This window comes from Chroicocephalus ridibundus, chromosome 1 (genome assembly GCF_963924245.1).
Source record: "Chroicocephalus ridibundus chromosome 1, bChrRid1.1, whole genome shotgun sequence".
Classification (NCBI taxonomy): domain Eukaryota; kingdom Metazoa; phylum Chordata; class Aves; order Charadriiformes; family Laridae; genus Chroicocephalus; species Chroicocephalus ridibundus.
Window position 1 is genome coordinate 186,792,039 of NC_086284.1, and position 27,762 is coordinate 186,819,800.

Here is a 27,762-nt window from a genome sequence, read left to right on the forward strand (position 1 = left end):
TTGTGACAGTAACAGCAAAAACTCCTATTTAATTCAGGTAGCACTGGTCTTACTTGTGTGATCACTTAAAAATGCTGCTCATGTGTCAAACGAGGCACAGGAAATTTAGCACTGTGCAGGAGATGAGTTAGCAGTAGTAAAACAGAATTAGAAGTGGTTAATACCATCATATGTTAATGCAGATACAAACCGTATTTACTCTTAGAACCTTATTGGAATGGCTACTCTAAAAGCTGAAACACCTACTTTGCTAAGTTTCAAGTGCAAATAACCATATGGTGTTCAAACACACCAGAAGACCAGTAAGAAGTAGCTCTCTTGCATCAGCTGAATGTCTCCCATGCAGCCAGCTTTCCACTTCACATTTCATGCTGCAAGTTCAATAGTCACATTAACAGTTATGTTAATGCAATCCACTACTGACCTGAGTTCAGTATAATTAATAATCCCTTTTTTTTCCCCCTAAAATGCTGAGGACATAACACCTATGGACAGAACAATCAATTGTAGAATATATCATATTATGATTAAGTTAATACTGTCTAACTTTACATTGCAAAGAAAGTATTGTGCTTCAATCAGATAGTATTATCATACAAGAATATTTATTATTACTTGTATAATTATCTTAATTGAGAAATCATAGAACATCCTGACAACAAAAAATATTAAAAAAAAAACCAACACACATACTACAGAGACTGAAGTATCTGTTAATGATTTTCTGTGAAATATGAAACAATTCCAGAGCAGGGGGAAAAAAGGCTTTTAATATCTCCTTAAAGTGGCTGGCACCCAATGAATGCTCATCACTTTATTTAATCATTGATACTCATAGAGTTTTAGAAAAGCTGGGATGTGAGCCAAAAAAAATAGGAAACCTAGAAAACAGGGATAGAAATAACTTTTAAAAGGTTATCTTGTCCATCATCCCAAGATTGTTTACAGGTACCAATCTGAAGGGATCCCTTCCTGGCAAACATCAGTCTAATGTTTCAAAAATGCCACTGAGGGAGGTTCCACTGAATCTCTACACTGAAGTGATTGCATCGATATCCACTGCTTATGTTAGAATAACAACATTTAATGTAAACCTCACCTGCTCCAACCACCCCCTCTGTTGCTCCTTGTCCCACTGATCTACCTCCAACAGACACAAAAGAAGTTTTAGTGTTATAGTAGGTCCTTTCACATACTAAAGAACTCTATGACATCTCTGTTTTGCTCTCTCTTCTGTAGATCAAACAAAGCATTTTTCTTCCAGTCCTTCCTCAAATTAAACTTTCAAGCCTTCTTACTTAGCAGTAAATGTGTGCAGATGGATGGAGGGGATAAGGTAAAGAAAGGAAAAATACTTCCACCACTCAAAAATACGTAGAAAACACTGTATCAACATTTGCACTGAAAACAAACACACAAACAAACAAAAATTTAAAAAAAAAAAAAAACAAACCAAACAACAACTTTCTAAGGGTTATGAAATACTTATTATGCAAAAAGAAGAAATACAATGACAAAATATTGGCATCAAGATGCACTGGTACCAATATACATCTTTCATGTTACCACACTGTTAAGCGGGCAAGACAGGCTAAAGATGATTACAGAAAACTAGCATGTTGCACCTTCCATTTAAAAAAAGGCATACTCTTATTTTTCTCCTGTTTTCTATAAAATAAACCCCAAACCACTGTCAGACCAAACTATTCTGATAAAATTATTAAAGAGGATTTCATACTATTAAAAGAAACATGGTACAAGATCTTGTGAAATATCAAGACAGTGCTCAAGTTCAGATTATTATTTTTTTTAAGTGTCTAAAGTAAGCACTTCCCTGATCCCCATTGCTGCACTCTTGCAGTAGTCCCCCTGTAGCAAAAGCCACACTAAATAAGGGAGATGAGGAAAAAAAATCACTAAAACTAAAATCTAATCCCAGTTTACATATGGATTTCTTCAAGTGCTTTAGGAAATCACTTAATGTCCCTTTTACTTCAAGTAGTAAATTAACATTACACAGTTTGTTTACAGCAGGAATAGATACAAAGAATCAGATACACTTCCCTAACTACAAAATGCGAATAGTCATCTTCTTGTGAAGTTTCATTTATGCTTCAGAAAGCATCCTGAATCTGAAAGCAATACTTTTTTTATATTATCATTTTCATATGTCATATCCAAAGATACACTAAGCTCTGTTCTAGTTTCACTAAAGTCGGAAATAAATGAATAAAATTAAGGGGTTTGGTTGTTTCAGGAATGTTGCAGTTACACCAAATACCAGGAACTAGCTCAAGAGAAATCCATACATTTTAAGACACAGAAACTGAGAGATTAAATATTAAAACAACCTTAACTCTGTCTCACTGAGCTCTATTAAACATAATGAGAGCTGAACATTCTGATCAGTGTTTTTTCAGCATTTGTAGCCCAATCTGTCCTTTAAAAAGATACTTTATTTTCTCCTGTAGCAGGAAAGGAATCCTGAAGAAAGGGGTATTTCTACTTCCTAAATCCCTATATCTGCATTTACTGGACAACAGCCCTACAAGCATCAGTGTTCAGAAGAACTGTAACAGACATGCGATTTCACCTGCTGAGATAGCATACGACTACCAAAATTCTAGATGAACAGAAAACATGACTTAATCTATGAAGGAGAACTGATTGACTTCCTTCAACCCCTGGAATTAAACACAAGTGAACTACGGAAGCAACAGGTGAAATTACTTCTGAAGTCGCAGGATGTCACAGTTAACACAACCTTAGCTATTTATCTGATCTTTGTGACTATTGTGTATAGTAGCAAGCAGCTCAGGGTAACTACAAGCTAAAGTATTCAAGGTACTATATAAAAGACTTCAATATGTTTTGGCCACATCTGGGGTTTGAAAAATTTATATCAGCCATTCCTAAGTTAATTCAGGTTCGAAAGATACTGAAACAGAAGGTTACATTTCTCAATCCAATTCTTCATTCATTTCAATTCAAACTAATTAATGAGTTTGCGTACAAAAATCTCAGCAGTTTCATTATGTACTCCGAAAGTAGTGTATTCTGCAGAGGACAGGCTGCATTCACCACTCAAAACAAACGCAGAGGTCCCGCTTTCAGTGCAAAGCTGAACAGAACCTGTGCTACCGAGTCACAATCAAGGCCGACTACTTTTGAGGCATGTGATACTTCAGGGTTTTACTGTGTATGTTATGCTAAAAAGAAAACAAAGCACTAAAAGAGTCCATGTATAAATGTGGCTTTTTGAAGCATTAGGTATTCCAGTGCTGCATCAGAAACAGCAGGGGGTAGTATTTCAGTGCTTTTTAAAACCACGTACTTTTTCAGCAAAGCAAGTCTCACCCTGCATTTTCCCTTGTTACAGGTTACCCTTAAATCCCCCACTTAGATTTCTTCAGCACTTAACAACTTCTGGCTGCAGGCCTGCCAGGCAGAGTTGCCAAACCTCTTCCAAGCTGGCTAGCACAGCTGTTGCTCCAGGCAACCTGGTGACCACCTGGCTGCTCTTTTCTGCTCCCTCTGCCATACAAATTTTACCAGACTTTTATTTGCCACTGTTGTGGAAATCATCAGCCTGTAACAGGTCACCTCACATAGCTAATTTACATCTTCCTATAAATACAGCGACTCAAAATCAGTTTAAATTTAATATTAAAATATTAACTTGTACAGCACCACAAGTGAGTCTCAATGTTTTATAGACTAAAAGAACATTCCTACCATGAGTTGATAATCCAAACACACCAAAACAGCATTTAGGGCAATGTAGAATATAGTAATTTCATGCGTGTCATTTGTAAAAAATTGAGAATGGCAAAGAGCTACTTGAATTTTCCCAAACTAAGCCAATACTATCCTACCTAGGTTATTCAGACCACCAAACTTTCAGTTTTATCTGAAACAGGCTATGTCCCCCAACATCTGCTAATCACACTTAATATTCCTCCAGTTGGCTTAATCTCAATTGTCTGACAATCTGACTTGACAAAATTATGAGTTTACATCACATCTATAGGTTACAAATATTTTAGACAAATAAACCCAAACGATTTTTTAAATTTTTAGAGGTTGTTTTTGTTGGTGTATTTTATTTTTTAAATGCCTCCCTATTTTATTTTTCTTTTTTACCGTTTATCTTGACACACAGACCATACCTCCCCTGCCCCAAATCCAAATGTGCTACAGATAGCCTCAAACTTTTTCAGAAAACCCACTATTTTCCCTAATATTTTGTTTGCAATTTTAGTATATACCATCTCATGAATTATCATGACTAAGATCCAGCATGGTCTTCAATTCAATTTAAGAGCTGATTCCCAGTTCTCCAACAGGATACATTTAGGTATCTGAGAAACAGGACAAGTGTTTATTTTCTACCTGTGTTTATCCCATTTTATTTGTATTAGCTCACTTACACAGCCATTTTAAGGATTTCTTCTTTAAAATACATCAGAAAGCTTGGGTAAGATACATGAATACTACTTCAAGGGAATTAACTGGCTGTAGGATGGCCAGTAACAATTCTCCCTCTGATGCTGTCATTTGTTCTAAAACAGAGTAAATTACATTTGAGTTTAGAAAAAAAAAAATCAGCTTCAAAATTTACAGCTCAAAACTTAAGAGTTGCAATGGAATATCTCTTCTGGAAGAATTACTCTCTAACCAATCTTGCATTTAACATGCAGAACAGAAAAAAACAATGCAGTAACTTTCAAATTAATTTAAATCACCATCATCACATACTATACTAAAGGGTGAGCAAACTCTCTGATTCTTCCGTAAATTACCACATTGTGAAGATGCACCTTGACTAACAAATGAAAATTAGCGCAAAATTATTTTACTTATGGTCATAGGGGATCCAAAAGAACAGTCACTGAAGAAATTTCAATAGTCATAGAGATACTATATGCTGAAGCCATTAATTACTCCCCCCATCCCATTCAAGCTATGTTATTCAGAAATTTTAAAAGGATACACAGATGCCATAGGATGCCTTCTCACAGTGGCTCCTTCCATCCTGAAGATACAACTGTACTATCAGTTTTCACTGATTTAAGAAAACAGTGACCCTAATCAAGCCATCCTACCATCTTCCACCTCTAAGTAGGCTAACTGGACTGAAAAATACATTTTTTCTACAGATCTTTTAGTTCAGTCAGTAACACAGTTTGACTGGCCAATGACCAGTGATAATGCAAGGGAAGTTACAGGAATCTGTTAGTAGATGAAGACAACTGTGCTTTTCAAGTCAGAAGGAAACCTATCTTTAGCAGGCAGCTAAACTGTTACCTGCATCGTAGTAGCTGGCACACTGTGAGAATGAAACACTTATCAGCAATTACCTCCATGATCTCCTCATCATCAATTTACAATATTGTCAAAAGAAGAAGGAATACACAAGAGCAAGAAGGCACGGAGACCCGCTGGTAGCATACACAGGATTGCTGACTCCCAGAAAGGTGACACAAACCTTTTACATAAAATCAGGTATAATCTTCTCATCATAGAATAATACGGTTTGAAGAAACCCCTGAAGGTGCCCTCGTCCCCTGCCTGCTCGAAGCAGGGTTAACTTCACCAGAGTGGCTCCAGTCCCTGTACAGACAAGTTGTGACCATCTCCAATGACAGATAATCCCCAGCCTTCCCCACTCACTACAAGCCCCAATACTGAAATAAAAGTAGGTAATTGTACGCATTTCTACCACTACTTACTTCAAAAACATGTGCTCCCTACAAAAATGAGTAAATTCCTTTTCAGGAAATAAATGACTTTTCAAGCACATTAGACAAATACTTTTCAGAGTTTTTCAAAAATATATGTAAAACAAACCAACAAGGCCAATGAAGAACCTATCCTGCTTTTAATTATTAGGTTATTTTTAATCTACAAATCAGTACATCAGTTTCAAGCAGAAGGTGAAAAAAATGGCAAAGCAGATACATAAAATTAAAAGGGAAAAAGCTTCTCCTTCTACCTAAGCCATTCGTATTTTCAAAAGAAACGCAGGTTCTACTGCTGCATTATTTTCTCAGTCAACTGGCAACAAATAAAAATACCAGATCTTTGACAGAAGCGATCACTTTTCTTACTTGGTTCAAAATACTCCTTTGCTCTTTTACTTTCTTTCTATTCTAGTCTAGTCCCCAACAAAGCATAATTCCTTCCTCCTGCTCAGGGATATAATTATGTCTTCATTAGTTCTGAAATGCAGTACAGTAGGAATCTGTTGATTTTTTGGCAGCATAGGCATACTAAATAAGAATAACCAGATGCTGCTTACATCACTTTCAGATACAGACAAATTAAAAGCAAAACAAAAACCAATGTGCAGGTGTTCATGAAAGCAATAAATTCTGAGTTCCCCCACTATTTGGCTCTCTGTTATAAGGGTATTCTACTTTGGGTCCCAAAAGGAACATAGTGTGTTCACAGCTCACAGCTATTTCATGCCCTCAGATGTACACACCAAATACAAATTATGCAGATAAAACTCTGTAACCATCTGGTCATCTAAAGTATTTCATATAAATTGTAAGTGACCTATTTATTGGTACACAGAATGTTTCCAGTTTGAATTTTCTTCTTCCTTTTTTGTTGTATTTTGATTGAAAGTTAAGGATGGCAGTTTGCAGAACTCCACGATATGTTGTTCTTTTGTTTGCACACCAACAGGTGCACGAACAGCCATTAAGTAGGCTGGTGCTAAGAAGTGCACAATAGCCTAACTGCTCAGTTATGCTCTAGAAATCAATGGAATTACCAAGGAGGAAAACAAAATAAACTGAAGTTCACATGAAAAATGAGATGAGTTGTCACTTGCAGGAGTGCCTAGTTATAAATAAAAATTATACTTTCATTTTCAGCCATTCTTCCCGTTTATGACTTACTAAAACAATAATCACTTCCTGCTTTGGGACTGAAACTGTTCCTGGTCCTCCTCATTCCAGAAGGTTTGTTTGTTTGTTTGTGGTTCTTCTGGAGAGAAAGGAGAAGGGCAGATCAAGGAAATCCATTACTATAATGCTTTAAAATGGTATTCACAATCTTTTTTGCTCTCCGGCCTCTTCAAATACTGAGTTCTCAATTACGGCCTTTCTGGAAGCAAAAGACTCCGCTTTCATGAGTATATTCTTAGGAAAAAAAATGGTTGAGAAAGCACATAACTTCAGTTAAAAAACTACCAAACAAAACAAATAAAAAAAAAAAAAAAAACAACGACCAAACCAGACTTCACCACATACAATTCACATAATATTTTCTTGACAGAAGTACAAAGTGCAACTAGTGAGATAAGTAAATGAGAGCATATAAAAAACTAGACTATTTTTAATATTTTAGTATTAAGAATTATTGACATTTGAATACACATTGACAACCTGAATACTCACTTCTCATTTTTCTGAGGGCTATGCTTACCGCTAACTTATATAATTTGAAAAGCAAACAGTTTAATACATTAAATCAATTGTGTGCACTAGAAAGCTCATCTCAAATATCCATGCATTTGGAATAGAGATCTGAAATACAAGGGCTATACAGATAGCCCTGTAACAACCTACAGGATGATCCCATGGATAGCAGCTTGGGTCATGTCTCATTGTCTTTGCTTATTTAATTCAAGCCCTTTGGAAGAAACGTATTGCGTGTCTTTACAATAGTCTGTACAACGAGAATCAGATCTCATTCAGAACAACTCTACAAATAAGTGACAAAATCATCATTACTGAAAAGTACATCTCAACCATTATGTACTTTTAGGAAGAGTACTGTATTTTCACAGTGGTAACCAGCAGATTCTTCATTAAAAGACTGTTCCTGAGTAGCAGTGCAGGTATATGTGTACAAATAACCCCAAGGGAAGTCTCTCAGTCACCTCTGCAGTCAACTCAGGATGAAAAGGTAGATCCTGACTTCCACTACCTGCCTGCTTCCTAGACCTGACAGCACCCATCTGGCCCTCTCCAATCACTTGCAGTTGCTGCTCACTCTAAGTAAAAGTGAAGAGAAGAGCAAGGGTGAAGGACCTGATGTACAAATGCAAAGGGAGAAGTCTTGTATCACCACCTTTACAACCAAGCAGCTCACTACTATCAACTTCTATTTTCAAAACTATGGCATGTACCAGCCACCAGATAAGCCATGCAATATTTAAGTATCTCCTCAGAAAGACAAATTATTTTGCCAGAGAGCTAGTAACATGAAAATATAAAAATACCCTAACTAAATTATACACTCAGAGCCAAAGGTTAGAATTTTGCTAGAGTATCAGATCTCAAATCTTTATTTTTTTCAGAAAGCCTGATCCAACTCCTATGAAATTTAGTAATTTTATTTTAACTGGCTTTGACTCCAGTTCACAAGAAAATCATGGAACCAACAACACAAGACCAAGACCTTCAACTTTATATCCAAAAAAAGGAAGACTGCCAACAGCAAATAGTGTAACATTCTTCACTACTCATTCAAAATGACTGCACATTTTGATGTTTGAGCACATTTTCCAGGCAAAAGTAAGCACATAAAAATTAAAAATAACTACTTTAATGAAAATACCAACAGGAACTACAGATAGAAGAAAATGTTAGTTATTCATTAGTTTATTTTCTACAGTGAGTTAGGAAAAAAACCCACCACCACACACAAGAGTAATTTCTGCCCATTACTGCAGTAAAATTTGTTTTTCCTCTTCTAATTCTCTTGAAGTAAATGTCTAGTGAAATAATGGAAGCTCTGATCCTGATTTGTTTCCAGACACTTTCTCCAGTGTTCTCAATTATTGACGGATACCTGAAACTGCCTAGTTAGTTTTGCGTTTTCTAGAAGTAACCACAGCATAACGGATCCCTTCTTTATTACCATACATTTTTAGTGAAGCAACAGAACCATCTTCCCCTATAAACATACTAACAAACACTGAAAGCCATAACAAAACACAGGTAGCAGAGCCCTGGAGCACTCTGCTACAACAGATCCGGTAACACTTTGTCTCTTGAGCTCAAGGGACACAGGAGTTGCAGTGGGGATTAGTAAAAGAAATAAACAATGGTTATTACAAATGTTTCAAGACTAAGGTAGTGAGCACTCTTTCATGATGTACAGTCTATTACTGAACCATCATAATTAATAACTAATTCACCTGTAATGCTTTTCAATCATATTTTAAGATGTTTCAAAAAAGAAAAGTAAATTAAAAACACTGTGACTTACTCCTAAACCAATGTCTTGCCTAAATCGGTAAGCAGCCTATTCCCTGTTGAATGCAACATGCTTTGAGATTGCCCATTTGGATATACAGTTCATATGCAGGGTGAAATATCTTTTTAAAACCATATTTGATTAAAAACAGAAAAATTATTGAAGATAGTCACATGCTGCAAAAGCTTGAATGGTTGTAAAGAACATGCAATGTCACAGGGCAAGATTCTGTCATTCATTTCTTCACACAACTGGTCATTTTTTATTTTAAGGCAAGTACTTGTTGGATAGTATCCTTCCAAAACCATTTATCTAACCATTTGTGCAAGCTGAAATTCCCAAAAAAAAGAGCTGTAAGCACTGATCTACAAATATGGGACAAATGCATTTTGTTACTGGACACTACTTCTGCCATGATACCCAGCGTTCACAGCCAAAAACCCAGAAACTTCACTAACCTTCATGCAAAGGACCGAGCAGTTTGAAGACACCACGAAATGTATGAAAAAGAGGTGCTAGGAAACATTTACACCAGCACTGCTGGAGTGCTAAAGCAGAAACCTCCAGTACTGCTCAAAATTGCAAACATGTGCCATTATAATTCTACATGTCAAAAGACAGACAGATAGATATCTAAATATACACGTCATTTTATACACACCAAGGCAGATGGAACTAATGACTTTAACTTGTTGAAAACTACACTAATCTGAATTATGTATGTACGTACGCAGTAATAAACCATAACAATTGTTAGTGTGGTTGATACTGAAAGTACAAACAAGACATTTATGTAGCGATTATTTTAGCTCTAAGAAAAATGAGGTAAACTAACCTTAAATAATGGATACAAACATAAAGCCATTGCTTGAAATGTAAATGGAAACTTTAGAAATAACAAAGCCACTTATCTTACATGCAGTATTCCTTACAGGATCTAAATGGTGTAACAGTTTACCTGTCCAAAACTTGAACTGGTCTACCCCTTTTCTGTCAGATTTGGGAACAGCCAAGACACCTATCTAGAGGACAAACCCAAAAGCACTATTTTCACAGTCTGAATGCTTAACCGGCCATATGCTCCAAAGTTTCAATCTGAATTTGACTTCCACTTTAGAGAAAGAAAAAAAAAAAAGTCATTAATGTTTATACACACGACATTATGGAGGTAAGAAAAATTTTTCATTTTAACTTTCAGGAAAAAAACCATTAACTCTTCAGATGCACTGTATGTTTTTTCTTGAACGTTCAGAGTGACCATTGGTAAACAGCTGTTAATAGCAATTCTATATTCACTTATTTTCTTATTAATACATCATTCCATTTTTTGCAACTGGCACTTAACATTTTGAATTGACATACTCTATAAAGAATCAGAATAAAAAATTGGTTAGAAAATAAAAGATTCTCTTCTTAATCATAACTGTAACTAACCATAACTTCCTTTAAAACTGACATATACCAAAATAAAAAGTTAACTGAGAGTATGTTATAGATGTTACAGCAGTGCTGCAACTTTCACTAGATTAAAGTTTCCATCTTCTACAGCTTAGTTTTCCCCCTTTTAATAATGTCCACATTTAAATGAAATCTGCAATATTCATCTTTGATTTCATCTTTTAACTATATCTCATATAGGCGACTATAAAACATCATTAAAAACAATAACAACTGCAGAACTTCCTTATTTTCCCCTCACCTGCAGTATTCAAAACCACATCACAGCCTAACGAGAAATGGAAGTCATTGAAAAACCACACTTCTTTCAGTGTTGGAAATTGAATATAATTGAACAACTAGTTCTACAGGTGTTTCAAGTTTAAAGGATGCTCTGTATTACAGGTGTGGCCTCACTACCGGAGAAGCATAAAAATGACATACAAGCAGCATTTGTCATCCTATCTATAATCTGACACTAATACCAATACGATCAGATAGAGAGTCTATTCTGTTCCATTGTAGGCAAATGTGATGAAACCAATTCCTACCAAAATACACACAGGAACAGATTTCTGGATCTTCAAACAAAAAACATGAGTTGCATTTATTTCCTCTGTCATAAATTTCTAGTATTGCCTTGCCATTTTCCAGTAGCATGGAAAAAAACAATAGTTTAAATCACGATTAAGCTACCTAATCTGCTGCATCCTGAACGACAACTATATACGTGCAAGTTTCATCATGAAGCCTTGAATCAGGTAAATACCATTGTCTTAGTTAAGTACAGAAAGTACAAAAAAAAATTATTTACTAGCATATACTATGTAATGTTTTCCAGAATATTAAAACTCTTATATTTGGAAAGTGCCATATATAAGAAACCACTAAACAGATAAACTAGATGTTGTTGTACTTCATTTTAGCAGGCTATTAATATTTTTTCAGTGAACTGCATTATGAAAAAGTAACAACTAATATTCTAGTTCCTGAGACTAACCTATTCAATCACCATAACTGATTCCAATTTGACATTGCTTCTAAACCACAAGTTATCAATTCATAATACTAATGTTTTGCGAAAATATATTACACACTCCCATCTTCCCTATTCTCACATGAAAACTTAATCCCAAATCACCATATCGTAATACTCTGCACAGGAACAATTTGTGATACCATCATCAGGGATTGCAGCATTAGATAAGAAAAAAGCAACAGACTAATCCTAGCAAGGATTTTATTTTCCTGCAAATATTTCTTATTATAAAACACACTTTAGAAATGCCCAGACTATATTGTCCCCACTTTTTTTTTTCCTCCTCAAACTTCTCCAGAAAGCATTAGATGTTCTTCCATTTCACAGAACTTACAATGGTGCTTCTGTGGAAAGCCCAAGTGTCAGCATGTTACAGTACTGTTGGGTTTTTTCCTTTTTTTAAAAGACAACAGTAAAGAAAAAAGACTACTTATCTTTTGTACTACCTTTATACAAAACTTCATCTTTTATCAGTGCACGTAAATACAGCTCTTGGAAAATATATCATCGAACAGCTTATAACAGGTAGATAAATTTCTTCTATTTTTTACCTTCCAGACTCCGTCGTTTATAATTTTACATTTTTGTATCATGTGAAAAAGCAGTGGAAAAAAATAATCTTGTTAAAGCTACTTAAAACTATTCTGCAAAACCAACTGTTCTTGGTAGCTCGTAGAAGTTCTTAAGAAATTAGATGAATGGTCCCCTACTTCTACCCCTTTATATATCCACCATCAACTCGGAGTATGTCTAGGAACTGGGGGAAAAGCCTTGGTAATTTGAAGAAAACATCTAAATGCCAAATCAGGTAAATAATTCTGACATTTCCTAAGTTCTGTAGGTTTTGGAGGTGGAAGAATAGGGGGTATTTGTTTAAAATACAAACTCCTATTAAATCTCATTTCCTAAAAAGTAGTAAAAAAATTACAAAGCAACGCATTACCAATTTTTACAACAGCCCAATAGTACTGGAGCTTAAGAGGTAGAAAGTAATCATTCCAGACAAGGGTCACGAGCTCTTAGTATCACAAGATGAGTTAGGGAAGACAGAGGCTAACTTCCTCCTACCCCTCATCAAAAGAGGGGAAACTTACGCTGTATTTGTTCAGTTTCCTGTGTTTAAAAAGGAAAAGGGGAAACCGGCACAATTGCAAAAATTTCAGAACAGGAAGGTCTTCAGAAAAACCAAACTGTCCTTTCCTCAGCATCACTACTCCTGAGTTCCAAAAAGAACTTGCGTATCATCCTGGCTACAGCATATGTTACTCCTTGCTCTTTTGACAGTGGCATAGGTGCCATTCGTATTTAGCTATCATTTTGACATGCTGTCAAATTAACATGACGAATGCAAATAAAGAAGTGAGAAAGGGAAAGACCATTTTAACTCTACCCAAAATGCAGACAAAAATCAGAATGTAACAACTGGACGAACAGAAGGCACTTCGCTAACTACAGGGCCCTGACCTTGCCAAACTGCAGTAGTCTGCTACAGCCAAAAGTAGTTCTGGAAATAAAAAAAAAAGTCTGAAATTACCATAATGGAAGAGGTAAGTAAGGAACTGCTAGCAGCTTTTCTACTAGGTTAAATGCAAGACAACTTACCTCTGTCCATAACCATAAATAATTAAAGCAAAAACCCAGAACAAGAATTTTTATTCTTTTAATTTTGAGCAATTATAAAAATTGTCCCTCAAATAAGTGCTTCTGACATTTTTGGAACAAAGGAAAATTATTATTGGTTAAAACAGATTATTTTAACTGCAGATAAATTAATTGTCCCAAACTGTTCCAAATTTTCCCAGAGTTTAAGGTTTTTCTTTAAAAGCCAATGAGAATATTTTCCCTCCAACCCATACTACAAAAAACATCACAGTATGAGCCACTCTTACCAAAATTGTACTAACGTAAAATTCTACTATGCTAAACATGATCTGCAAATAATACATTTAAATATACGATTCAATTCAGAGATGTTTTTATTATTGCAACAAAATGCGTACCTTTAAAATATTTTTACTTTCTACAAATATTACTTGATTTAAAAAGTACACGTTGTAAAATCTTTTCACATATTTAATGTTTTGTAGTAAATACATATTCAGAGCCATTTCTTTACCAGAATTAAACCTGGTTTATAGAGTGTATATTTGGTATGCACACGTACAGTAACAATACAAGCACACTTTGGACTAATCAAATTACTATTAGGTAGGTATACTAAACCACACACCTTACATAAAACACAACAGGCTGAAAACTTCTGAAACCAGGGAACCCTGGCACCATTCTTGTGCCACTCAGAGAACATCCCCAATTTAAATTAATCTACACGAATTAGCATTATTCACTGGCTTGAGACAAAAGGCAAACGCACACACTACGAATCTTTAAGTGACAAGTAAAACATCACCACATAGAAGCTTAATTATGATTCCTCTCTACTCTTCCATACAAGCGATATGCAGACATCATCAGCTTTATACTAGCTATATATCTGACACTTCTACTGTGTTTACGGCGTCTGATTAAAAAGTAAAAGTACTAAAGTAGCCTCTTCACTATTTCTGCAGGAAGGCAACTGATTCCTTGAGTTCATGAGCAACATATAATATTAAAATGAGACCAACAGTGAGCCACTCTAACTACAGGCAAAGTAACTTACTTATTTTTGAGACCACTATGTAAGGTAAAGCCTAAAAGTGATTGATCTTAATGTTGTAGGTAAATCAATCCATTTTAGAATGGTAAAAGAAAAGTAGATCTGCTTACCTTTTTGTATGCATAAAAATACTGCTTACTCCAGTGCCGAAATAAGGGACTAAACACATGAAAATTCATACCTCTAGGGAAAGTTTACGAACAGGTAAAAAAACCTACATAATTGGGGTGGCCTCAAACATACATAAAATGCAGAAGCAAGAGACTGAGAAGAATAAGCTTCAAAAAGGTTAGAGGAAAGCTACCTAGTAAAATTTGGTGATAACTGTATCCCTGATTCAGAATGCTGGCATTTAGGTTTTAATTTATCTACACAAAAATACAACTGCTACCATGAACAAAGGAAGTTCCTAATTATAATGTAAACTTCCAAAACATTTTAACATGAGACAGGAGATACTAACACTTCCTATCGCAAGCTGAGAAACTGCTCCTTTGTGAGAAAAGTTTCTTGTATCCATACTTCTAAGAAAGGGGCTCACAGAGACAAAATACCTAGTGTCAACTACCACAACGAAGTGTTTCAATTGCTAAAGTAGTCTTCCACTGCCATAATTTCCTTTTCAGTAAATAACTTTCAAAAAAATATTTAATTAAATTTCTTAGGTATGAAATGTTACACTTGCTACACAACTGCAAAATACAACTACAACAATCCATTTTCAAGTCAACAACATTTGTTGTAAATAACATTTTGTTAAATTGAAAACAAGCCTGAAACCTTCAGGGTGAGAACTACAATACATGAAAATAAACACCCTTGCAACCAAACACCTTTGTAAGGTGTTCTTACCGAAAAATCTTGCCAACCATAGGGACAGTCAATTTCAAATACTGCACTGCATTACTGAATATGAATACGTAATATTTTCTAAGATTAAGACACCTCTGTATTACTATAAGAGTGAGAAACACTTGTGGTAGCATTTTTCAAACTTTTAGTTAGGTAACTGTATCAGTTCAGACTCAGTATTGTGTTTCTCCATCAATAACTCCCAATTGCAGGTCAAAGTACATGGAACTGGAAATGGAATAGGAATATAATGCAACTCCACCCATCGACTGCATTTCAACCTTGATTATTAAGAGAATAGGGTGCTACAGAGAATATCCCAAGAGGCAGTTGACAGCTGAGAACCAGTTTTAAAATTCTGAAGCACTAATACAGTACATGAAAAAGTGGTGGAAGATCAGCCGCTTTCTCAAGAAGATGCCACTTGCTCAATAACGTAAGTGTTAGTGATAAAAAGCATACCTATCTATTTTTTTAGACAAAGGTTAAGAGGGAAAAATCAGTCGTACAGATGATCTCATTTCACAGGGAGATCAACATTTATTTCTCCCTCTTTTGTTTGCTTGTTTGTTTATGTTGGAGTCTGTATATTCTTTGACTCCACCATTAACATCCACGTGAACATTTGCACATGAGTACACAGAAAGATGAATGAAGACTGAGATACAAAGGGGAAAAAAAAGGTAAAGCAACAGTGTCAGTCACATCCAGCAAGTAAGTACAGTCGTTCGTTGGCATGATCTGGCAGAAACATACTTCCATAGGATTTCCTTCCACTAAGGGAAGATGTTCTTGCCTTGCGTAGCAGGAGCCGGACTATTGCCAGGCACCACAGTTGTGGTGTCCGAACTGATCAGCACTTAAAATTTAAGAGACGTCCATTAACAGCAATATGTTATGCTTAAAAGAACAGAAACTCCAACTGGTAAATTCTCTGACAGACTTTTTTTTTTTTTTTTTTAAATACCATGTGAATGACTTAATTAAAAAAAAAAAAGCACCACAAAAATATAATCAACTTGGTTATAAGGAAATAAATACAAAATATTACATTAATAATGCCTCATATATCCTAATAGATGGGTTCTGGAATTTATCATCTTCTTTTTAGACATTTCAGTTCCCACTGTAAGAGATATCAACCTATCATGGATTTGAGCCTTGGCAGAATCTAATTTAACAGTATTTGTTTCCAAATGACTCTCCATTCCCTCTCTGACAAAAGGTCCAAATCTGTACTAAGGATTCTCTTGTTCCCTTACTGATCATAAGTTACAAAATTTCCTAACCATGAAACATTTCACACTTGCTTTCTTACAATTTTCAACCTTAACTGTCAATTTTACATTGCTCGTAATAATCCATACATTTTCTGTGTCATTGTTATTAACTCCACGCTATTCGCACTCTTTTCACCAAATATCCTCATGGTACTACCATAATTTTGTTTGATTATATGTCTTGATTACACAAGAATTTCTCATGGTCAAAGGAAATGTTTTCAAGAAGAATTCAGCATCTTCTGCACGCACTCTTCTCCAGAAATCTACTTGTCTCAACTCTTACAACTTTTGGTATCATCCTTTGATGAACTCTGCCATTTTACTTTCCATACTGCATTAATCTGTCTATCGTCGCTTCCTAGATCATCAATGCATGATATTCTCTCAATTACGCTTTTTGCACATAAAATCTATATAGACATAAACATTCTACAAGACAACCTGTGACTACGAAAGCTCTCCTGTTCTAGGACCACTCCTGGCAAAACGTCCCTACTCAGCTTTCTTGAAAGTACCACAGAAATAACAACCTCTTTCATCATCATGTACCTTCATTTTAAAACTCACTAAGATCCTCTGATCTTTCTCTCTCTTCCTCATTTAGTATCCACATACATACTACTCTGAGACCTTCTGAAGTTTTTATTAATTTGATCAATCTCATTAAATTGCTGCTCCATTTTAAGCACTAGCCAAAAACCCTATTTATCTCCATCTGTAAATAACTTCCAAGAAGACAACATAACTGTTAAGCCCTGAAAATTAACTAAGTCTTGATCTACTGTAGTAAAAACTAGTTAAAAAGGGGGGAAAAAAAAAAGATATCAATAATGAATACTTGCCTAGAAAGTGTGGAGTCTTTTCCTCTATGTTCTGTATTGTTCTTCCTGCTTAGACTATAATGGGACTTCCCTGGGTATGCATGACAACCTCCAAAAATTTAAAAAGGCGGCAAACAAAAAATCCACTCTTTTCAGAAAATTAACCATAAGGCAATATGAATAGCTTACCAAACTTGATCTATTAAAAATATACAAATAAATAAACCAACAACAGAACTAGGCAATTCAAGACTAGAATCCGCTAGCTTGTCTATCTGCAGCTAACGTAGTCAGTGGAACCCTGATGCAGGTCTCCATGAAAACAGATCTCTACAGTTAAAACAAATGAACAACAAAAACAACAACAAAAAACAAACCAACAAACCACCACAGAACAAGCCCTCACTGCCACCAAAACCGTAAAAGCAGAGCTCATATCACTACTGGGGGGCAACACCAACAGCCACTCAAGGGAACAGCGGTACCGTCTGCTTGAAAAAGGATACCACAAGCTGCTATGTAAGGTAACAGCAATAATTTCTGATGTACATAGGCAAGAGAGAATGATGACCTATGCTCTTTTTCCACCCTCTACGCACTGAGGTAGGGCAAGAGGTAGAGAAAGGAGATATGTACCCATTTTAAATAATGTGTTGGTGTTGTCCTATGGAGACATCCGTGTGGCTGACAGCTCAAGAGTGGCAATAAGCACTACTGCTAAACACAAATTTACATTATTTTTTAGTTTAAAAAAATGCAAAAATTATTTAATAGCAAAAATCATTCAAATCATAGCAGAAACAGAAACTATGTAGCTGTATGACAGTAACTGTGCAACATGGTAGAAGCTGCAAAGTCGCATGAAAAATACAGTTTGCCCACATTTTTGACTAATTCACCTGCCTTCTGCCCACTAACTGTTTTGATCGGAACAACCTACATTCCATAACTTGGAGTAGTTTTAACAACAGCCGTTTTATACACTGTGCTTAGAGCAGGCTGAGTTTAAAAGTTCTCTTTCCAAATTACACAAGCCTAAGGCCCCAGACAAACAACAATTTTATATCAGATAAGATCAAGAACTGTCAAAAAGAAACAGTACTTTGCATCTACTTCCACCTGCAAGATCCAAAGTTGGTCTCTAAATCTTTGTATTTGCAGGTATTAAAAAAAAAAAAATCTTTAGAATTTTTGAAAGTTTACACCATTAAATCTTTTCCTCTCTTGTTGAAAATTCTTAACATATATGTAGTACTAGAAGTGGGACAGAAAGTCCACCCAACCTATCCCAAGCTTAAGTTGACATCCAGTCTTGTATATGCTATATATATATACACATGCACACATACATATATAATAAAATGCATGCATTTCTTATATAATCAACATACAAAATAAAGTATTCACAAACATTACTAATTTTCTCAAAATGACAACAGCATCTGAATCCACAACCGTATCCTTCTTAGCTTTCTTAAATGCAGGAATGCCCATGAAGAAATATTTTCCAAGACGAGATCTTTCTCCCTGCAAGCTCTTTAAGGAAGAGATAAAATCCTTTATTTGATTATATGCAATTTTATGCCTTTATGGTATTTTAATATAAGGATAAAAGTAACAGTAATTGTGATGATGACAGATTTTTTTAAACAAAAATGAAAATGGTAAATTCAGGGTTAATGAAAAATATAAACTAACAGAACAGAAATTAATTCTGTTCATGCAGCACCGGTGGTGCAAGCAAAGATGCAGAAGAACCACTAGACAGTTTGTACCAGTAAATCAGAATCTCACTGCAGAAAGCAGATTGTGCAACTCAAGACAGAGACCACTCAGCACTTTACAAATAATGACCGCCTTCACTCAGTAGCGACCCAGCATCTGGGCCACAAGTCAATTAATGTCCAGTGACCAATTTACATGAGGGAGTTGGCCATTAAAGACTAACTTATCAGCATTTGATTACATAACTCCTCCTTCTCCAGTACCTACCCCATCCGCCCTTCCAAATAGTGTTCTCTCCACCAACATTCCCACATTCCTGCCTCCTCACCCAATGCATGAATGCACTCAGCTCACTCAATATTCACATTCCCTCCCTTTGCAATTTGACTACCTATGCTCAAATGGTCTCCTCTCCTTAAATGCCTCATTAAAATGGGCATTTTTTTAATTGCCTCCAAACACCTTGTCTTCCTTCTTTGGCCTACAGGTGACTGAGAAACAGCACATGTTATTTGGCCCAACTGGAGGCAGAGTTAGTGTGTGCCTCCCAGCTGGGGTAGCTGAGTACAAGTGTCTTCTGCCAGGCCAGCAACCTACATAGAGCCCCCAAGCTGCACAGCTGGATCAGCTGGCTGCTGGTCAGGAGATGTGCGTCTTCCCAATGGGCAGCTGCCAAGTCAAAAAAAAAAAAAAATTATGAAGTCTCTGAAGCCACAAACCATAGCAAACACAAACCATTTGGAAAAAAAAAAAAAAAAGCCTTGAGGAAAAAGATACAGCCTTGAGAGTCACTTCCACCTGGTGGCCTTCTACAGCAGAATCCCATACAATGCACCCTTTAAAGTTTCATCTAGTAAGGCAATGAGATCAACACTTCTGTATATTTATGTTGTTGCTGTATGTTATATGGTATGCGAACAATCATATTCATGTCGTGTCTACTTCACTGTAACTTTACATGATTATTTCCACAACATAGAAAAGGCTTTAGTCATATTTATTTTGATGTTGTGAGTACTCCAAGTCATCAATACTACAGATCACACTACACTAGTGAAATTATAATAAAGATGAGTAAATTCTTTGATAAGTTTCTGAAAACAAGAAATAATGGTAACAACTTTTTGTTTTCCTTACTTAGCTAGATTACCAGGCAGCCCACCCTCCAAAAAAAAAAAACAAGCTTAAATTAACTTACTCATAGAAAAAACAAATCCTGTTGCTTTTCTAAACTCTTTAAAAGGAAAACAACCACCATACTTTGAGTCTGCAACTTTTGCTTACATGCAAAGACCTCCTAAGGACAACTAAAGAAATGAACACTCTGTTTACACCACTTTCAGTATCTTAGGTTTTGAATACATCTTCAATGACTTCACTTTTTTAGTTTCTTTCCCTGCTAAAGCAGGCACATTTTATGTTAATATACATGGTCCAGATCCTACACATCTGACCTTTACAAGCACACTGCAAAACTGACACAGGATGCCACCACTTTCAGCTCAGCTCTGAAGAGGGATGAAAATTTTCCCTAAGCAGATCTACAGAGAGATCCACATTGGCAGAAGTCTACAAACGTAGCTCTTACAGCAGACCTACAGAAGCACCAAGTCACCGTAAAAATAACAGAATAATTTTGCTTTCTACCAGGCACATAAATTTATGGACAATCATGATTTTAAACTGCATCACATGCAAATACATACAGAAATATATCAGCACATTTAGGGAAGTTGGGTGTTCCTTTACAGTTACATGCAGAACAGTAGATTATTTTTAAGTAACTTTTTTCTTTGATGTTACTTAAGCACTTTCTTCAACAGCTGGAATAACTCTATTTAGAATACAATCAAACTGCTTTATTAGATGAATGAAAGCTACTACAGAAAAATGGGATTTGTGCACTGGTAATATAAAAATCTAAATAGAAAAAATCTCATATTCAATTATGACAAAAACACTTTTCTAGAAACATAACTATATTTCAGTAATGATAGCATATTGACTATAGAACATATTAATGAAACAATACTGAATGTGATGAAGTCATTGTCACCAAGTATTGTATTTTGATTTTCTAACCTTTTACACTCTTACTATGATTCCATATGCATTGACTAACATAACATCTTTCTAATAAATAACTTTGTGTTATATAAACAGAGAAGCACATGGCATTAAACACGATACCAAGTTTAGCCAAGTCTGACGAAATAAAGTACTTTGAAGCATTTGGAAAAAAATGCTTACTAAAGGTATTCCAAGTTGTATGGTAGTTAGGGCCCCATATATTCTTCAAATTCAATTAAACACAACAATTCACTACAGGGGTCAGCCTCTGCACACAATCGTGCTCAGAAACAAAATTTTTTACACACACAGAAAAACATTGCATTTCTATACCTTACAGTTACAAAAATGACCTTGGAAGAACAAGCAAAATGCACACCAATGCTGCAATGCCTGAATGGGTCTGCAGAGTACCTGAAAGCACGTTTTTCAGGTGTGTGAAATACCCTTTAGATAGTCATCTGGATCCTGTGAATTCTGTACGTCCACAGCTGCAGAATTTTTTTTTTTTTCAGGTACCACGGAATCTATTCTCTTTTTGCTGTAAAATTCGGTATTTTACTGTTGCTAGGCACCTGACATTTAGTGCTTTGTCCTCTTGCCCTTTTACCTGCATACACCTTTTCCTTCCTTCAATTTTCTTTACAATTAGGAATTAATTTGATTACAGTAAATATTCCATGTGCAGTCAATATGTACAGACATCAAGGGGTGAAGGGACAGAAGATGAATTCCAGCTTGTAGTCAAAGAATGAGATGATGATCAGCAGAGAATAAGAGGCAAACAGACCTGTGAGTTAGGCAGCCAGGGTAAGCACTATTGCAACAGTGAACCCCCTCAGCCCACAAGCAAAGGAGAGGATTCCTGAATTGGCCCACGTGGATAACACCATGGAAGCCAATACAGTGGGGGAAGGATGCCCAGGAAACACACTCAAAACTTCCTTAGAAATAACTAATATTAAGATTAACCAATTACCATGTTGAATGATGAGTCAGAACTATGTGTCTATATATGAGGGGAAAAATAGGTATCTCACAGTGATACAACAGATTAATACTGCCATGGAATTTATTTCCATTTACCACAGAGAGCACAAAGCTCTATTATGAAGAACATTCTCTAGCGACAAAGTTAAGGTTGCACATTCATACTTAAATGAGGCAATTCCTGATTTTTTTTAACGTATTTACTGTTCAACTGTAGCATTATATGAACATATACTGTTAGAAATGTGAATTTTCCTAGGTTTTCACAGAGGGTATTGAGGGGTGAAAGGCATCCAAGAAACGGCTTTGTTTCAAAGCTCTACTATCTTCCCCAAAATTACAGAAGATATATGTGAATTCTGTAACCTGGCACTGTTTACCTGGCCATTACCTGGATTCTACATCATTTAAATGAGGTGACTAGAACCCAGATACTCCTGAGCAAAATAACCACGTAAGGGAAGAACTGTTCCTAATTTATTTCCACAGATTTTCTTTTAATACAAATATACTTCTTTTAAAAAACAAACAAAATCCCACACACAGTTCTACACGCCTATCCTATGCCATAATCCTTGTTAACATACTCAGAACACGCTAGATTTACCCCCAAAGTAAACTATTTTCATTTAGCTTAATTAAGCCCCTGGGATGTATCCCAAACAAAAAGCTACCCCAACACATTACATCCCAGTAATACACATTGTTATAGCACTTCTCCAAAGAACTTTAACAGAGCTACTCGAAGTTAGTCATATGATTTAGTGATTTACAGAGCTGAGAATCTCTACACGTGGATTCTCATGGCACACAGCAACCTTTGGACCGGGAGGCAGAGGCCAACCAGCAGACGTCACAGCACTAACAATGGAGAAATGCAGGCAGCCCTAAGTATGACCCATCTAAATTTCCACAAACATATGAAAAGTCCAGCAAACATTGTAAGAGAAAAGGTCTCTCTGAATCAGAATGACTGCCTTACTTTACAGGATTTTCATGTATTTTAGGCAGCCATGGACTGACAAGTAACACTGTAAATTATTCTAAGACACTACTAATCTAAACAGTTGCTCCTCCCACACCCATAAAAAAGGAGAATAGTATGAACACAGTTCACTCCTGCAGACAAACATGCTCCAGTGCATCATTCAACAGAACTCCACTCTATTATAATAGTATGCAATCCCTCTTGCAGCATAGCTGGCTTGCTACAATTTCTCTGGAGTTAAAATAAATGTATGCACATTCAGTTTAAAGATAGGGAAACAAAAAGTAGAGAACTCAGTGTCACTGCCTTGTTGCTGAAAATCTAATTCGGGTCTGCTTAGACTTGAACTTGTTGCTCCAAGGAGACTGTATTTTAGATCTGATACCTAGCTCACTAATCTAGTACCTCAGGCAAAGCCTAAGCTCACTATTCTGGGTACCATCTTGCTGTTTTATTATCCTTCCTTAAGATAAGCTTCTTTATTTCAACCGTTCCAATATTTCTCTGCTTAGGTATCCCAAGTTTATTTATTCCCTAAGGAATAAAGATTGTTCTTCCTCTCATTTATGCTATATTTTCTGCTTCTCAACACTGCAGAGGGCACACAAGCTTATGAATAGTTTTATTTTCCTCATATATTCCTAATTTATATTCATTTTCAAATATTTAAGATATGACATAGAAGCATGAAGAGACACAATCCCTGCATTAAAGAGCTTACAGTCTCACACTTCTCTGTGAGATAGGTAAACAAACATCAGTATACCCACTTTATAAATATGAATAAAGAGATGGCAAATGATTTAACTAAGGCCACAGAATAAATATGTATCAGACCGATAACCAGAAACAAGATCATGTGATGGGATCTCTGGCCTATACCCAATTCCCTCTATGAGCTGTATGTCTTCTAATAATGTGGACTGGTACAACACTTACTCCAAGTAGTTCCATTTAAGCTGCAAGACACCTCTGACACTCTGAACAAGCATTTTAAAACAAAGTACAGCAAAACAAAACACAAACTATCCATTCTCATAATCTCTTACATACTTAGTTTTCAGTTTTCCAATTCACAGAACACAACAATATCCTGTTTTATTTTTCAAACAATCCTTCCTCAGCTATTGATTAAAAAGGAATTTTAAAAGATAGAACATAACAGTAGCCCCCTTTTATAGATGGTTTAACTAAGCTTCAGGAAGAAGAAATTTGCCTGTCAGAACTGGATTCTAACATTTAAAAAAAAAAAATAAAAAGGCTTTACTGTATTTGAATTTCATTCCTATTTGACATGCACTCTCAAAGCAACAGTCTGAACCTCTGTGTACCTCTAGTACCTCACCTGTAAAACTTAACAAATTATACTTCTCTATTACTAAGGAAAGTGGGGAAGGAATTAGGAAAGAAATAAAAGAGTATAGAAGTCTTATCTTCTGAGGTTTAACTGCAAATAAACAAGATAATTAAAGCTCATTAGCTCTAAAATAAATTTTAAAAGACTGAAACTCCTTTTCTTAGCCCAGGCTTATTCCACTTCACAAGGAAAGAAGCAATATCCTTGCATTCCATATGCATTCTCGATCTTGTTGTAATATGTTTACCATTTATTCAAACCTAAGACACTACACCACAGCTATTAATAATTTTAAAGCATAAATTAATTTTTATACTGTTTCAGTTGAAGATTAGAAAATGGTTTTAACATACAGATTTTCCACCAATTATTAGAAGATTCAGTAGGTCCTAGAAGTCACCACAGTTATTATAGTGTTGCCAGAAACTTGCTCTTTGTAGGTTATTAGTTCTGACATCTGTCCAGATAAGCTTTCAAGTTAAACAATCAGAATTCTGTATTAAAACTGAAGAACAACATTCACCCCTCCCCAAATAAACCAATATATTTCAGCTTAGCAGCAGTGATTTAGGTCATTTCTAACAAAAAAGCTTGCAGAAAAATAATCAGGAAGAGAAAATATGTTAACATCCATCACACTAATTTTTCACTATGTTTTTCAGCAGTAAAGAGGAGTTTACCCCTTGAAGAAAAAGCTCAGAAACTTTGATAGAGGCCAAACTCATCCGCATAGTGACTAGTGTCACAACATAACTCTAAGAAAGAGCAATTTTAAGGTAGCTATATTTCCTTTCACCTGCTGCTTGGTCTCCTCAGAAGAGGCCTAATGAAAATTTTGTATTATAAAAGTTCTATTTTCTTATGAGCGGATTCCCGGGAACTGTGACAAGACAACATCCATCCAAATAACTAACTTCCATTGAGAGACATTCTAAGATGTTAACAACCAACATATTTAATTCCCCTAAATAAAGCTTTACAGCATGAACAGTAAGTAACTAGTGTTGATTGTGAATATGTTGACTACATGATTACAGTACAACTAAAATAAAAATCCCCCTCCAACTATGTAAAATATTTGCTTCAGACTGAAAAGCAAGACCTTAAGACATCTGACTGAAACACGCATTACAATTCTTATCTTGAGGAGGCGAAAATAATTTTAAAAAGAAATCATAAAAATATCATCCATGTATTTTGTTTCCTGGCTTGCCAATGACTGCAGGATTTGTGACAAAATTAAGCGCAATAGATTTCGCAGGTGAAGCCTGGAGTGTTGCAATAAAAGTCTTTAGCTATGCAAGATGAAAGCCTTCATTACAGTGTTATTCAAGGATGGACAGAAGCTGTAAGGTCATCTGGTCCATTTCTCTGACAGTCCTGGCTTGTTACCCATCACAGCGTATTAGTGTCCCAACCGGGCTAGTTCTGAATGACCCATGGTGTGGGGTTTTCCCCAGCTCTGCCTGGCATACTATTAAGAAGGTATACAAGTATATCTTGGGGGTTTTTGTGCTGCTATCTTCTCTGAATTTTCTCCCTGGGTTTCATCTCAGCTTACACGTTAACACAGCTTCTCACTTTATTTAAAATTAATCTCTTTTAAGTATTTGGGCCCTTCAAAATGCTTGTCAGATACCATTTCCCTTTCTCATCCAAAATCTTCATTTAGACAAGCAAAACATTTATTTCTCAAATCTTTTTTAAAAATCAATTAGTCCCTTCAGCCTTCTTAACATTTTGTTGCTCTTCTCTAAGCTTCTGTTAAGTTGCCCCACCTGTTGCAGAGGCTGTGAAAGTAAAACAGTACTCCAAATACAATCACACAGCCTCATACAAAAACTCATCTCCCACTTGGTTCAATGCCTTTGTAGATGCAACCTAAACTCGTTCTGATTTTTACAAAGTCTATATATCATATTGCAAATTGGGGCCTGTTCTTCCTGTCAGAAGCATGGACAAATCCCTTTCATATGAAAGGGAGTTGGGCGCACACAACTGACAGGATTATCAGGCCCATGGTATCACTCCTATCCCTTTTTCAGCAATGCTGCTTTCCAGGTTATTCCCTCACAATGAATACCTGGTTTGGATTACTGTCCCTCAACTGTTTTAGCTTGCATTTTCCAAACTAAATCTCATTTGTATTTTCCAACCGTGTGCCTAATTTCTTTAGATAACCTTTTCTTTTCTGCCCAGACTTGTGTTTAACTCTTCCCACTATCGTTGTCTGCTAACATCGCAAGGATACTATTCACCTTCTCATAAATTTAATCAATCCAGACACTAAGTGTGCCTAAAATGGCTAAACTTGTATTACTACATGCACGTGTAAGCACTGATGTTACTCTTTTAGCACCTAAAACTGCTGTGACTCACCAAATCTATTCTTTATACTTTGTTCTATTTTTGTTTATGGTCCTTCACCCAATTTCTCATTCAGATGACTATTCATATACATAAATAATTTGTCAACGGGAGATTCTGAGATGCATTTGAATTTTAGAAAATATGTAAAATATTACTACAGCTATAACTTTTTCTTCATCCACTGGGGCCTTGAACCTGCAATCAGATCTGGCAAGCAAGCAGTCCTGTACTTCTCCATACTCACTGATCTATGTGCAGACGCTGTTGCAGCAGTATCAGATCCTAATTTTAAACACTGAGCAAGAGTAACAAAGAAAACTCTTTTAAAGTAATTTTGCTTGGAAAAGTCCAGGCTGCTTATTATTGTTTCCCTAATATTTCCGCCATTATTTTACTAGAAACAGAATCCCTCAAATTTAACTAGCTCTTCAGCTCATACCTTTTTTTCCCCCCTCTTTTTTCTTCCCCCTGCCTCCCCCCCCGTTTTTTTCTTTTTTATTAAAGAAACTGGTATTATTTATTATTCAATCTCTTAGGGCAACTTGAAGATCAAATGTCTTATAAATATCTTCAGATCTTTCAAGAACCCCCGCTATTTGTTATCAATAACGATATCACATGGTCCTGATTTTTAACCGCTCACACTTTTTCATCCTACTATATATGGAATTTCAGGAAATTTGGAATAATGGCTTGTCTTTATAATAACTTTATGCAACTTCTCATTTATGAACTGCTCTCTTTCCTCTCTACTTGACTTCCCCTTACCTCCCCAATATATTTACAACAGCAAATTCTTACTCACCTTTAACTAGTATTAACTCATTTCTGCTGTCTTTACCAGAAGCTTATAATACACACCTGCCTCCCACCTTTCAGAAATTCTCTGCAGAACTGAGACTTAAACTTATTTTACTTGACACTGAGTCCTTCCACGTAATTTCTCTTAATGCAG

The 27,762-nt window shown here is 35.8% G+C and overlaps 1 protein-coding gene across 2 annotated transcripts in view; it reads right to left on the reverse strand.

Moving 5' to 3' along the window:
• ARID2 (AT-rich interaction domain 2) overlaps window positions 1-27,762 on the reverse strand; it is a 106,333-nt gene that overhangs the window by 72,406 nt on the left and 6,165 nt on the right. The window lies entirely within an intron of this gene.